The sequence below is a fragment of the Dreissena polymorpha genome, chromosome 11 (genome assembly GCF_020536995.1).
Source record: "Dreissena polymorpha isolate Duluth1 chromosome 11, UMN_Dpol_1.0, whole genome shotgun sequence".
NCBI lineage: Eukaryota > Metazoa > Mollusca > Bivalvia > Myida > Dreissenidae > Dreissena > Dreissena polymorpha.
Genome location: NC_068365.1, coordinates 15,685,416 through 15,697,902, shown reverse-complemented (window position 1 = coordinate 15,697,902; position 12,487 = coordinate 15,685,416). Strand labels below are relative to the sequence as shown.

At 32.6% G+C, this 12,487-nt stretch overlaps 1 protein-coding gene across 3 annotated transcripts in view; it reads right to left on the bottom strand.

Moving 5' to 3' along the window:
* Positions 1-12,487, bottom strand: part of LOC127850191 (FAD-dependent oxidoreductase domain-containing protein 2-like) — a 107,000-nt gene that overhangs the window by 83,298 nt on the left and 11,215 nt on the right. The window contains exon 2 of one of the 3 annotated variants that reach the window (XM_052383025.1): positions 1,204-1,247. The exons of the other annotated variants lie outside the window; for them this stretch is intronic. The gene's annotated coding sequence lies outside the window, so the exon portion shown is untranslated. The remainder of the gene's footprint in view (positions 1-1,203; positions 1,248-12,487) is intronic. 3 annotated transcript variants of the gene reach the window in all.

Below are 12,487 nucleotides of genomic sequence, written 5' to 3'. Positions count from 1 at the left end.
TCCTGTTCTTGAATTATTCTTAAACTATTCTTGAACACTTTAAGAACTTATTTGAACAACATGTTTCCTTCTGATCTTCTTAAACAGGTCTACACAATGTTTTTGAACATATGATGGACTTTTTAAGAATCCAATATGTTCTTAAAAGGATCTGTCATTGTTCTTGGAAGACTTAAAAGACAAGTTTAAGAATGTTTTAAGGACATCTTATTTCAAGAACAGTTTAAGATGATATCAAGAACTCAAACATGTACATTGCATTGCTGATTTTACAAAGAAAGAATATTGTGTGCACAGGAAGTTGAAACGGAAGTCACATGGTTTATGTTATATTTGAAAATGTAAGTCTTTAATAAATTACCTGCTGAACTGATCAGCCATTGGTTCCATTTCAAGTTCTTTGGCACTGTAAGTGTAACCATTTCAGGGAAACCATTGATTAGTAAATGAGTCTTGAACTGAAAATGAGACTAATGATCTTTTCAATACATGAATTATTCATGAACATATAGTGCAAAGATGTATTATGAAATTTAAAGAGTATTATCAAACCACTTGTATCTCAGTTATTAGTGTTATATTCAAATTATTGTTATATGTTGCTATCAATATGTTAAGTGCTAATACAAGACTTGTTTATTCTTACCCTGACCTGTTTGTTGAGCTTTGGTAACACTTATGATAACCTTTGCATAAATTGACAAATTCTTGTTCATGAAAAGTTCATGAACACTTCATGCCACCTCAGTTCATGAACTCTTGAAGAACTATGGTTCATGAACTATTCACTGACAGTCTGTGAACAGAACATGAGCCATTGAAAAATAGAAGAAAAATGTTCATGAACTGTTCATGAACAGCAAAACCCTGAAGAATTTTTCAAGAATTGTGTTGTTCATGAACTGTTCAAGAACACTTCATGCCATTGGTGTTAATGAATAGTTCATGAACATTTCATGCCATAATTTTTCAAGAATAGTTCATGAACACTTCATGCCATAAGGGTTCAAGAATAGTTCATGAACACTTCATGCCATTAGTGTTCATGAACAGTTCATGAACTAAAATTTCAAGAACATTTCACAAATGTGGCTCATTTTCTGTTCACTGACTATTCGTGAACAATTCATGAACTCAGTTCACGAACAGTTCATGAACAGAGTACGAATTATTCGTGAACTGCAGAACAACATTTTGCAGGGGGTGTTATATCTGTACTTTTAACCTAGGTTTAATTCTCTTTATTTCTGAAATGAGAATCAGAGTCATATTTTTATGAAACAGTAAAAGTCAGTCACTACTAAATCATTGGGCGAAATCATCGTGTTTTGCAGAAATACCGTGATATATTGTTTTCCGGAAACCAACGATCGATAATTTCCGTAACCACTCGGAAAATTTTAGCAGGCAAGTTTCATTAATATTCTAATGTTTTCCTCAAATATTCTATCATGGAAATGTTGAATACCAATACACACGATTTAAAAGTAATAATGCCTTGGTTTTGGCGAGGAACATGTGCACTCAGTCTATTACTGCTTAAAAATACACCTCAAGTGCATACAATTAAATATTTATATTGAAAGAAAAGAACATATTTCAGTTTAGCCTATCCTCCTCAGTTTCATCAAGTTTTATAGCTCGGCCATTCACTTATTTTGAAAATTATGGCACATATCTGAAAATAAGAGGGCCTGAAAGACCCAAAGTTGCTCACCTGAGAGATAAAGGAGGAACTGACCTGTTCTGTGCTGCCCAAGATATCATTAGAACAAATGTTCTGGCCAAGTTTCATGAAGAGTAAACTATAAATGTAACTTTTAGAGTGCTAACAAGGTTGTTCTATTGTAACAGGCTTATTATTCTTCTTTCCCTAGCCACCTGTTAACCCAGGCTAAACTACACTAGTAGTATAATAAAACATATAACAAATGCAGGGATCTTATTTTCCTGCATCATCAATCGGTCCGGATATAAATGGGGAAAAAGTATCAGAAATTTTATGTCCGAAAACATGACAAATTACGTTAAAATATTTACCAATGATTTTGCCATTCATGAAGGTGGTATAATAAATGTACAAGTAAAATTCCCTGAGGCATTTTTTTTTAAACGGAACGAGTTTTTTCAACTGGTTTCATAATTTGCTATTTTATTCTTGTTTCGTGTGCTGTTTTATCAGACCTTTTCATAAGTCTATACCAATGTTTTAAATTGTTGTCGACTTGATAATAGCTAACAAACATGCACTGAACCAAACAAATGTCTTTGCGTAGGTTTAATACTGACAATAACACACCAAATAATTAAGAAATAATTTGTGTACATTATAGTTTGTTGTCAAATAACCCACGGCCGATAGTTAAGATGCGTAGAGATTTAATCACGAGAGCCAAACATTTGAAACCACGCATCTAATTTTCCGGTCGTGAGTTAATTCAACAACAAAGTATAAATAACACGAATTATTTCGATTCTAACACGGTTTTACTAAAGTTTTATACAATGTATATTATTTTCTTGTGTACTATTTTATGTGAAGTTCCGCCCATAAAAATAACTTTCGGCTGTTCTGTCGATCAAATCCGCGACTTTCATTCATAATTATATTACCGGATTAAAACGCTGGTGGAAAATGTATCGGCATGTTTTGTTTAGTTACAGCGCGTGCTTTCAGACGCAGCTTTTTGGATGCATCTTTAATCTGCTGTTCACAAGATTTTGATTCTTGGACTGACATGCAATAAACCGGTCCTGACCGGTTTAGAGACTGCAGCGAATGGTTTATCACACCTTATCGAGATAAGAATGTCATTAGGGCGTGTTAGCATGTACACTGTGTAATCGATTTCATGACATGGGAATTTTAGCAAACAGAATCGGACCAACTGTTTGGAATTTTCAATTGGTCTTTCATAACACCAATCAGTCTAGGACTGACAAAATCGAAAAAAATATGATCCCTGAACAAATGCCATTATACGCAGTTAATTTGGAAGTGCAAGTCAAATACTAAACACTAGAATACACACCAACAGACTAAATGTTTTAACTGACTGATTTGATAAGAGAACTGAATAAATATTAAAATACACTAATAGACCAGGATGGTTTAAACTGACTTTTTAGAATAATAAAACTGACTTAATATTAGAATCTAAACCACTAAAATAACATATGTCTTACTGACTTTTCCCTTGAACGTGGGCAGGAGCTGCCTTTAGTGTTCATGTGAGAAAAGCGAAGTTGCATAAAAATCACAGGCGAAATGAAGGCCATATCAACATGATATACCATGGTTTACCATGGCAGACAATGTTTTGATAAATGACACCACAGTCTTTGGCCATGGTCATCATGAGCATGGTTGACCATGGTAAAATACCATGGTTGACCATGGCTAAATATCATGGTTGACCATGGCAAAATAACATGGTTTACCATGGCCAAATATCATGGTCATGATGACCATGGTCAAAGACCAGGGTGCCATTTAACAAAACGTGGTTGGCCATGATCATATGACCATGGTCTTCCATGGTAGACCATAGTCATATGGCCTTCCTTTTGTAAAACAGCACCACAGTCTTAAGTGGTCATGGTTTTGACGGGAAATGGCTGATGATATCTGCTGGAATTTCTGCAGGAATTCCCTGGATAATTCCAGGATAAAGCTTAGGCTTGAAAGTTCTGTTTTTTTTACCAAAAATAGAAATAAAAGGCAGTTTGACTTTAATAATTAACTTTTGGCATTGAACACTTGTGTGGAAAGGCTTACACTTTAAGGAATGTGTCCAGGGCCATTGAATAACTGAAAGAACTTAAAAATAAAATTCAACATTGTAATTAAATCATTAGAATTGCTGACACTTCATCAGCATGTTGGCGAACAGTTAATGCGTATGAAATGATTGCCCCTGCAAAGCAGTTCATGAAGTTCATGAACTGTTCATTAACTTTTCATGAATTTGTGCATAGTTCATGAACATTTGATGAATCCTGTAAAAAATTATTGAAACTTTATTTTGATGTATTTTAAGTTCATGAACTTTGTTAGGGATTCTATAACTGTTCATGAACCCAGATACGAGTTCATGAACTTTTATATCAATGAATCCAAGTTCATGAACTATTCAATGTCTCACAAAAAGTTCTTGAACAGTTCATGAATTCAAATATAGTTCTTGAACTTCCCTATTGATCAAACATTTTCTAACTAATAACTCTGAATAAATTTAGTTCATGAACTATCAATTTATTCCTTTTGTTAGTTTTGCTAGAAATCTTTGAATGTTGTTGTTGAATCCATCTTCGTGTGACGTCATAACGATTTCTACTTGCTGAGCGGATCACATGACCAAATGCGCCCTCTAGCCCAGTGTACTATTCATAGTTACCAATGAAAACACTTGGGAGCCTGATGCCTCTTAGATTCAGCGGGATAGGTATATTCAAGACGTTAACAAAAGATGGAGACAACAAAAATCTTGGTGTATTTGATCGAGGAAACGACCTTGTATATTGTTTTGAAATCAGCACTCAGAGATGATGTTTTACCCGGACAATGGACCTTCACTAAATTCCAAGGGAAATTGTACCCTTCTTTGGTTGTAGCAAGTAAGAATTATAGGAAACCTACCACATGCAACTGGTTTAGGTCCAGAAAGGCCGAAAACCAAAAAGGCCGCATACCAAAAAGGCTGATTACCAAAAAGGCCTTACTTAAAAGGCCCCAAAGCATACTAAAAAGGCCAAAAAATGAACCAAATAGGCCTTAAAGCAATTGTTATTTTAAGTTTCAAATTGTGTTTACAAACAAATACACATAATAAACGGAGTACAACATAAAGCATGTATGAAATGTTTTATTTTCTTAATTAGAAAATATACATTATTTCAGTTAATTTCAATTACATAATAATATGGTTTAACATGTGAATTCTATTTTCTATTAAATCAAAGTGGAGTATGACATAAAACATGAAAAAAAATATTTTCTTTATTACAAAAAATACGTTTACCACAAAAATTACAGAGAATATACAGTCAACTATCTCTAGGGTGCGCATTTCGTTGTCGAGGGCCTCTGCCTCTGTATGAACGAGACACATATGTGACTTCACCGAGACGCATCGCCTCCCTGTATGCTATCTGAGTTATTCCTGTATATGGACGATACACGCTATTCATAATGCGCAAATTACATATATTCCGCTATTAGTTAAAAATACTTGGAACAAGTTATAACAGTATCACAACAACAATATATTTTGTGATATTCAATGATGCACGTGCAGTAAAACATCACAAACACGGTTTTGATTATCGCCACATAAATTAGAGATCAAAAGAGGTTGTTATAATAAGATACAATGCGAAAATAGAAAATGTAAGTTTTGCAACGGACGCGCTATAGAAAACGAGTATCAGTTTTTACTTGTTTGTCCTCTATATAGAGAAATATGAAAGGAACATCTAAAACCATATTTTCAAAGGTGGCCAACGTTTAATAAATTTGACATTCTAATGCAGTCGACTAATAAAAAAGACATTATAAACCTTGCTAAATATATTTTTAATGCTTATAAAATGCGTAATAATATAGACAATCAGATATATTTTTTGATAATAAAACATAGAATAAAGCAATTTTATTTCTTCCAAATTTAATGTAGCTAGTTTTATATCGTTAACAGTTAAGAAACTATTTTGAAATGCGCAAGTAATTATCAATAGGTCCCAATAAGTGTCATTTTACACCATATGTGGGCATCTACTAATCCGTTATCAAAACAGATGCCGCAAACTGTGAATGACCCTTGACACTTGGAGACCCGGTCTGATAAGCGAGTTTTTTTTTGTACATGCAAATTCTTTCAACATCTTATATTTTAAACATTGCAAAAAATAGTTTAAGAGGAAATTAATAATATATAATAATTTGTTATTTACTTAATTATATATGTTAAATATATTAAATAGTTGTCTTTTAGCAGTCACTTATCGATATGTGTATATTTTATTTTATTATTATTTTTTTGTTTTACATAGTAATTAAGAAAAACGTTGTTCACTATACATGTACATGTTACGTTCTTTTTTGACGATATTGACTATGTTATGCCATTATAACAATTCTCATGGGTCATTTTGACCTAACGCATTGTAGATATGTATTATATCGGATTTGAATAAAACGTTCTTCGTCTTCTTATATAACACAGACGTAGATAACGTTATCTACCGGGGTATGTCTCTGTATATAATTACACTTTAAGATGCAAACAGAAAGTTCAGAAAAAAAATTCTTTAATGGATAATTTCTACGTGCTATTTGGCGATAATTATGCCGACTTTGATTACAAAATTAACGGCTTGTAATTTAAAAAAAAACTGAAACAGCTATTACTCAAGGAAAATATTGTGACTAACAAACAATTACTGTATGCGATAATTGGCGATAATTTTGCCGACTTTGATGATGAAATTACCAGCTTTTAAGTAGACTAATAAAAATGTTAAGATAATTATATTCAGCATAACTATAATATTCAATGATAATTAAAAATATTGTATGGCCTTTTTGCTTCACTTATGCAGCCTTCCCTTCTCAAAATAAAATGCACTTTTTAACAAAATACGCTTTAAAAAGTGTATTTTTCTGCATTTTTACCAAAAAGTGTATTTTTTCTGCACTTATTTCATAATTAAGTGAACAAAAGTGCATTTTTTTTATCTGTGTTTTCATTATCTTTAAGTGTATTTTACTGTACTTTTAGTGTATCTTCTGTAGACAAAGTGCATCTTTTTATGCAATAAGTGCATTTTTTTTTAATAAAGTGCATTTTTTGTGCATATTAGTGTATCTTCTGATTTGCAAAAAAAAAAATTCTTTCTGTACAAGTGTAGTTTTAGTGCATCTTCATAAAAAAGAGCAACACTATAGCAACTAACTGAAGTTAAAGGACAGAGATATAGTGTTTAATAGGAGGATTGTACTGAATTCTTTTTTATCTTCACATAATGTTTATGGTCTTATTGTTGCAATTTGTCTGCTCATAAAATATGTGAATCAGTAGAGCAGCTTTTAAAGGGAAAAGTACAACTAAATCAGGCTGTGGGTAACTAATTAAAAATAATGAAAGTGTCAAAAATATTATGTGGGCGTGCCAGAATCAATTTTATCTCCACAACATAAAAAATAAGTATTTGAACTTTCTTACACTGATATTAAACCCCAATTCAATTAATGTCTACCACATTGACTATTAACATACATTTTAAAAGACAATTTAAATAATTTTTATAATATTATTATTATTTGCTAACACCATTCAGTATGTTATATTGAAATATTAACAATTAAATATAATGTGCTAAGTGTGCTGTGTATTATTCAATATTATTATTATTCAATAAATATCAGATAAGATCAGGATCAGATAAGAGATCAATTAGCATCATAAACACTAATCCCTATCAGTGCTCCATCTAGCCAAAACAAAGGGGTGTTTATAGACTTTTGATTGGTTCTGGCACCATCTATTTTAAAATAAACCACTTTTGATTGGTTGGAGCTCAGCAAGTTATTTGGAGCACAGAAAGTTATTTTTTGTAAACAATGTGTATATCAACAATAAGTTTGTTGCAAAGAAAATTCAAAGTGGATGGTAAAAGTGATATGGTCTCATTGTTCAACAACTGCCATTTTTTTGGAATACTGAAGAACAGCTGTAACAGGTTTGTATTTTCATTTCTGCATCTCTTTTGAATTTAATTAATTATGATCATTATCATATTTATGTATTGTCACTGGGAAATGTAAATGGATAAGAAAATGTAATGCAATTTTAAGGAAAAAAACACCATTTGAATTATTATGGCTGTATTTTATGGTTATTGTCATCTTAAAATTTATTTATACCTATTTCTTGTCATTAATTCTTTCCCCCATATTTAATAAGAACTTTTATATTTTATATTTGAAGGTTAAACCCCCAAGGTGAAATTTACATTGATCGGAAGATCCATTGGACAGAATGTGCATCATCGCCTACCAAAAAAGGGAGCAAAAGGGGGACTACCTGATGTATGGACATTTATACCAGGTTTTACCCTGCTCGCGCAGGCCAACTTGAGGGGAACAGGAGTGGGAAACCGCGCCCTGTAGCTTGTCCTTGACCAAGAAAAGATGGATTTGTTGAGAGGTAAAACTATATAATAAAGGTTATTGCATTTTAAAGACGTCACACTTCTGACCAGTTCACACAGCCAAAGGAGACCACATATATTAGTACATTTATAAACAGTATTTTCTACTAAACGTATTTTTTTTAAATTATTTATGAAAAGCGTTAAGTCACATATGATCACGAGATTAAAATTGCAAAAATAAAGAAACAAAAACAACAAGCCAACAAACTTGTTTTGATTTAAATTTATGATATTTATAGCAACTGTTGAACAAGATTACCATAACAGCAATATTTAACACTTACATTATAAAATATCTTTCAGGACCTTATCTCAAATGAGATCATGCACGAGATGCGCCTCCCAGACCATGACAGTAGTATTCAGACCTGATCAGCTGGTGAACTGCTCTATAAAGGGTGGTTTATGAATGCATTCTTTGTAAGGAACAGTGTATAACAACAAATATAGTGACAGGGGCTAAGCTGCTAAATATTGTCAGCATGTATGCAGTAATTTTCCTTGGAAATTCAAAACAACCTGCATATACTGGCTCTCAGAAGGGCATATTTTAGCACAATAATGAACAAAAAAGGAAGATCTTAAAAATAAGGTATAGATTTATATAAATTTCATGAATACGGTTCATTTATCATATATTAGGATCCAGAGTATGATTGAATTGAATGTGCTGCTTTTGTCCATATTAAAAAGGGATTTGGAATTAATGTAATATATAAAAATCTAGTAAATGATAGGGAAAACATTGATATGTAACCTTTGTTTTTGTTTTTTAAGGTTTAACATTCTAATAAAGTGTGTACTTATCTATTGAATTGTACTTTTTTTATGTATGTGTTTACACAAACCTTTCATTTAAAGAATGAATGCTGGCTTCAAAATGCTGGGATTTTTAAAAAATTTGGTAAATTTTTAAGCATACTAATTTGAAGTGATGAAAAGTACACTTGAGCGAATAATGCGCTTAAAAAATTCACTTCCAACACTTCATAAAGTGTATCATTTGTATGACTGAAAATGCACTCAAGTGTATAAAAGCGCTTAAAAATTCACTTTTAATACTGTAAGGTGTATTATTTGTATGACCGGGAATGCACTCAAGTGTATTAATGCGCTTAAAAAAAGTCACTTTCAATTTTGTAAGGTGTATTATTTGTATCAGTGGAAATGCACTCAAGTGTATTAATGCGCTTACAAAAATTCACTTTGAAAACTCAATGAAGTGTTTTACTTGTATGTCTGGAAATGCACTCAAGTGTATTAATGCGCTTAAAAAATTCACTTTGAATACTCCATGAAGTGTATTATTTGTATGAGTGTATTAATGCCCATTAAAAAATTTACTTTGACCATTAAGTGTATTATTTGTATGTCTTAAAATACACTCAAGTGTATAAATGCGCTTAAAAATAAACTTAAGCGCACTTATTGTCATAATAAACGCACTTTAGTGTATTATTTTGTGGAAAAAATACACTTATATGTATAAACACACTAGTAAAAAGTGTTTTTTTAACAGAATAAAATGCACTTGTTAAGCAAAAAATACAGTGCCAATAACATGCGCATTTAATGCGCATTAAATGTGCATTAAATGCGCATTTAGTGCACTTTTTCGAGAAGGGTTTTTGGTGCGGCCTTTTTGGTACTATAACGTGCAACTCTTCGCCATTTTGTTGGATTTTCATCAAATGGCTGCAATTTGCAGATTGTTACACGTTTTCGCAACCTGATTGTTTGTTGTTTCTCAAGATTCAGCATGTTAATACCTTATATTTTGTTTTGCTCCTAAAGAAATTGTGTATTACTACTAAAGGGATAGCACATTTATTGTTTTATAAATATTTTCAAACCTTCATCTGCTGAGTTAATGAGGTAGATTTAGTTCATATGAAATATCTTTTTAAAATGCAACAGTGACAGAAGCAAGCCAAAACGTCCCCAAATTAAAACGTACCAGTACACAGGTCACAACGACCCTAATGACAAGTGCAATGATACTTGCTTTTACAGTAAATTGAGTTATTGGTAACATAAAATAAATTCAATTGAATTGATTTTTGGATGATTCATGTTGCCCATTTTTAACATAAATATTTACACTCACCACTAGATCAGATGTCTGCATCATGTCATTGCTGAAAATAAATTCCCCACTTACAGGATAAAGATCCTAAATTCCCCCATTCAAGTTAATGTCATCTTCAATTTAAAGGGATGACCTGCTTTTAATGATCAGACAAGTACTCAGTGTGAAAATGCTTTACACTTTTTCACTTATTGTTTCAGAAGATGATCAAAAAAAAACATTGACAAAGCAGAAAAATCCTTCAGCATATTACTGCTTACTAGAGGAATCCCCAGAGGATGTGGAAAACTGTATCCTGCAGTACATACATGGTAAGCTAATTTGATAAAGGGTATCTGAATTTAAAGGTATTGCAAGACATAATTACAAGACTATTGATAAAACTACCTAAACATTATTTATTTCACAGTTTTCAACTGTATGCAATTAGAACCATTTCAAAATGTCAAAATGGTAAAAGTTAATTGATTACCACACAGATTATTTGTAAACTCATCAAAAATGAAAATAAATTTAGGTAATTACTATAAAGGGAAGACTTAGTTAGAAAAAAACATTAATTTATTATTATAATGTCATTTTCTGCTGAAAATAATATAAAAAACATTTTATCTGTTTCTGGGTGGAAAAACGTTAAGTCTTATCAGTTTGCATTGGTGTCATTTATTAAGACAAATTATTAGTCCCCTATCGGTTTCACCGGAGGGGACGTATATACACACTGTCTGTCAGTCACACTTTTCTGGATCCTGGGATCCCGGGTGTACATTGTCCAGGGTAATCATGGAACTTAGGCTGGAAATCCATGGTCTAACATGGAATTCCATGGAAATCTCTGGAATTTGAAACAGTTTCCAGGGTTTTCCAGGGTTTTGTTCTAGAAATGTCCATGAAATGTGGACTTTTTTTCCGAGCATTTTCCAGCCTTGGATGGAAAAGCATGGAAAAGGAATGGAAAACGCTGGATTTAGGCTGGATAACCATGGAAAATATTTCCAGATAGCATGGAAAGTGGAACATAGAATTTTTTAAGCATGGAAAAGACTCTAACATTTTCAGCTGACCCTGGAAAAAACTTAGACTTTATAAGAGGAGAAAATAACTTATAAAAATGCAACACATTTTATTCAAAGTAAATCAGAGTTCAACAATTTACACAACATATGAATAAAACATAAAACAATGTGCATAGTTTGGGCAGAAATAGTAGTAGTTATAGTAGTAGTAGTAGTAGTAGTAGTAGTAGAAGTAGTAATGCTGGTGCTGGCAGTAGAATATGTTGTAGGAGTAGAAGTAAAAGTGGTTGTTGTTTAAGTTGTACAAGCAGTTAAACTACTGATAATTATACTATTGGTGCAAATTTAAGTGACAGTAGCAGTAGTAGCAGTTATTATTGTGTTGTTGTTTTAGCATTTACAGGAATAGTAGCAGTAATGGTAGCAATAGTAGTATAAATAATAATAACAATACTAGTAGCAGCAGTAGTAGTAGTAGTTAAGGAAGTAGCATTAGCAGCAGCAGCAGTAGAAGTAGTAGAAGTAGCAGCAGCAGCAGTAGTAGCAGTAGCAGCATCAGTAGCATCAGTAGCAGTAGTAGTAGCAGTGGTAGTAGCAGTAGTAGTTGAAGTACTAGTAGTAGTAGTAGTAGTAGTAGTAGTAGTAGTAGTAGTAGTAGTAGTAGTAGAAGTAGTAGTAGTGGTTGTAGTAGTAGTAGTAGTAACAGCAGCAGCAGCAGAAGTAGTAGAAGTCGCTGCAGCAGGAGTTGTAGTAGTAGCAGCAGCAGCAGCAGCAATAGCAGTAGTAGTAGTAGCAGCAGCAGCAGCAGCAGGAGTAGTAGCAGCAGCAGCAGTAGCAGCAGCAGTAGCAGTAGTAGTAGTAGTAGTAGTTGAAGCAGTAGTAGTAGTTGAAGCAGTAGTAGTAGTAGTAGCAGTAGTAGCAGCAGTTGTAGTAGTAGTAGTAGTAGTAGTAGTAGTAGTAGTAGTAGAAGTAGTAGAAGTAGTAGTAGTAGTAGTAGTAGTAGTAGAAGTAGAAGTAGTAGTAGTAGTAGTAGTAGTAGTAGTTGTTGTTGTTGTTGTGGCTGTTGTAATAATAGTAGTAGTTTTGCAGAAGTAGTAGTAGTAGTAGTAGTACTAGGAGTAGTAGTATTAGTAGTAGAAGTAATAGTAGTAACTTTCAAAGCAATGTC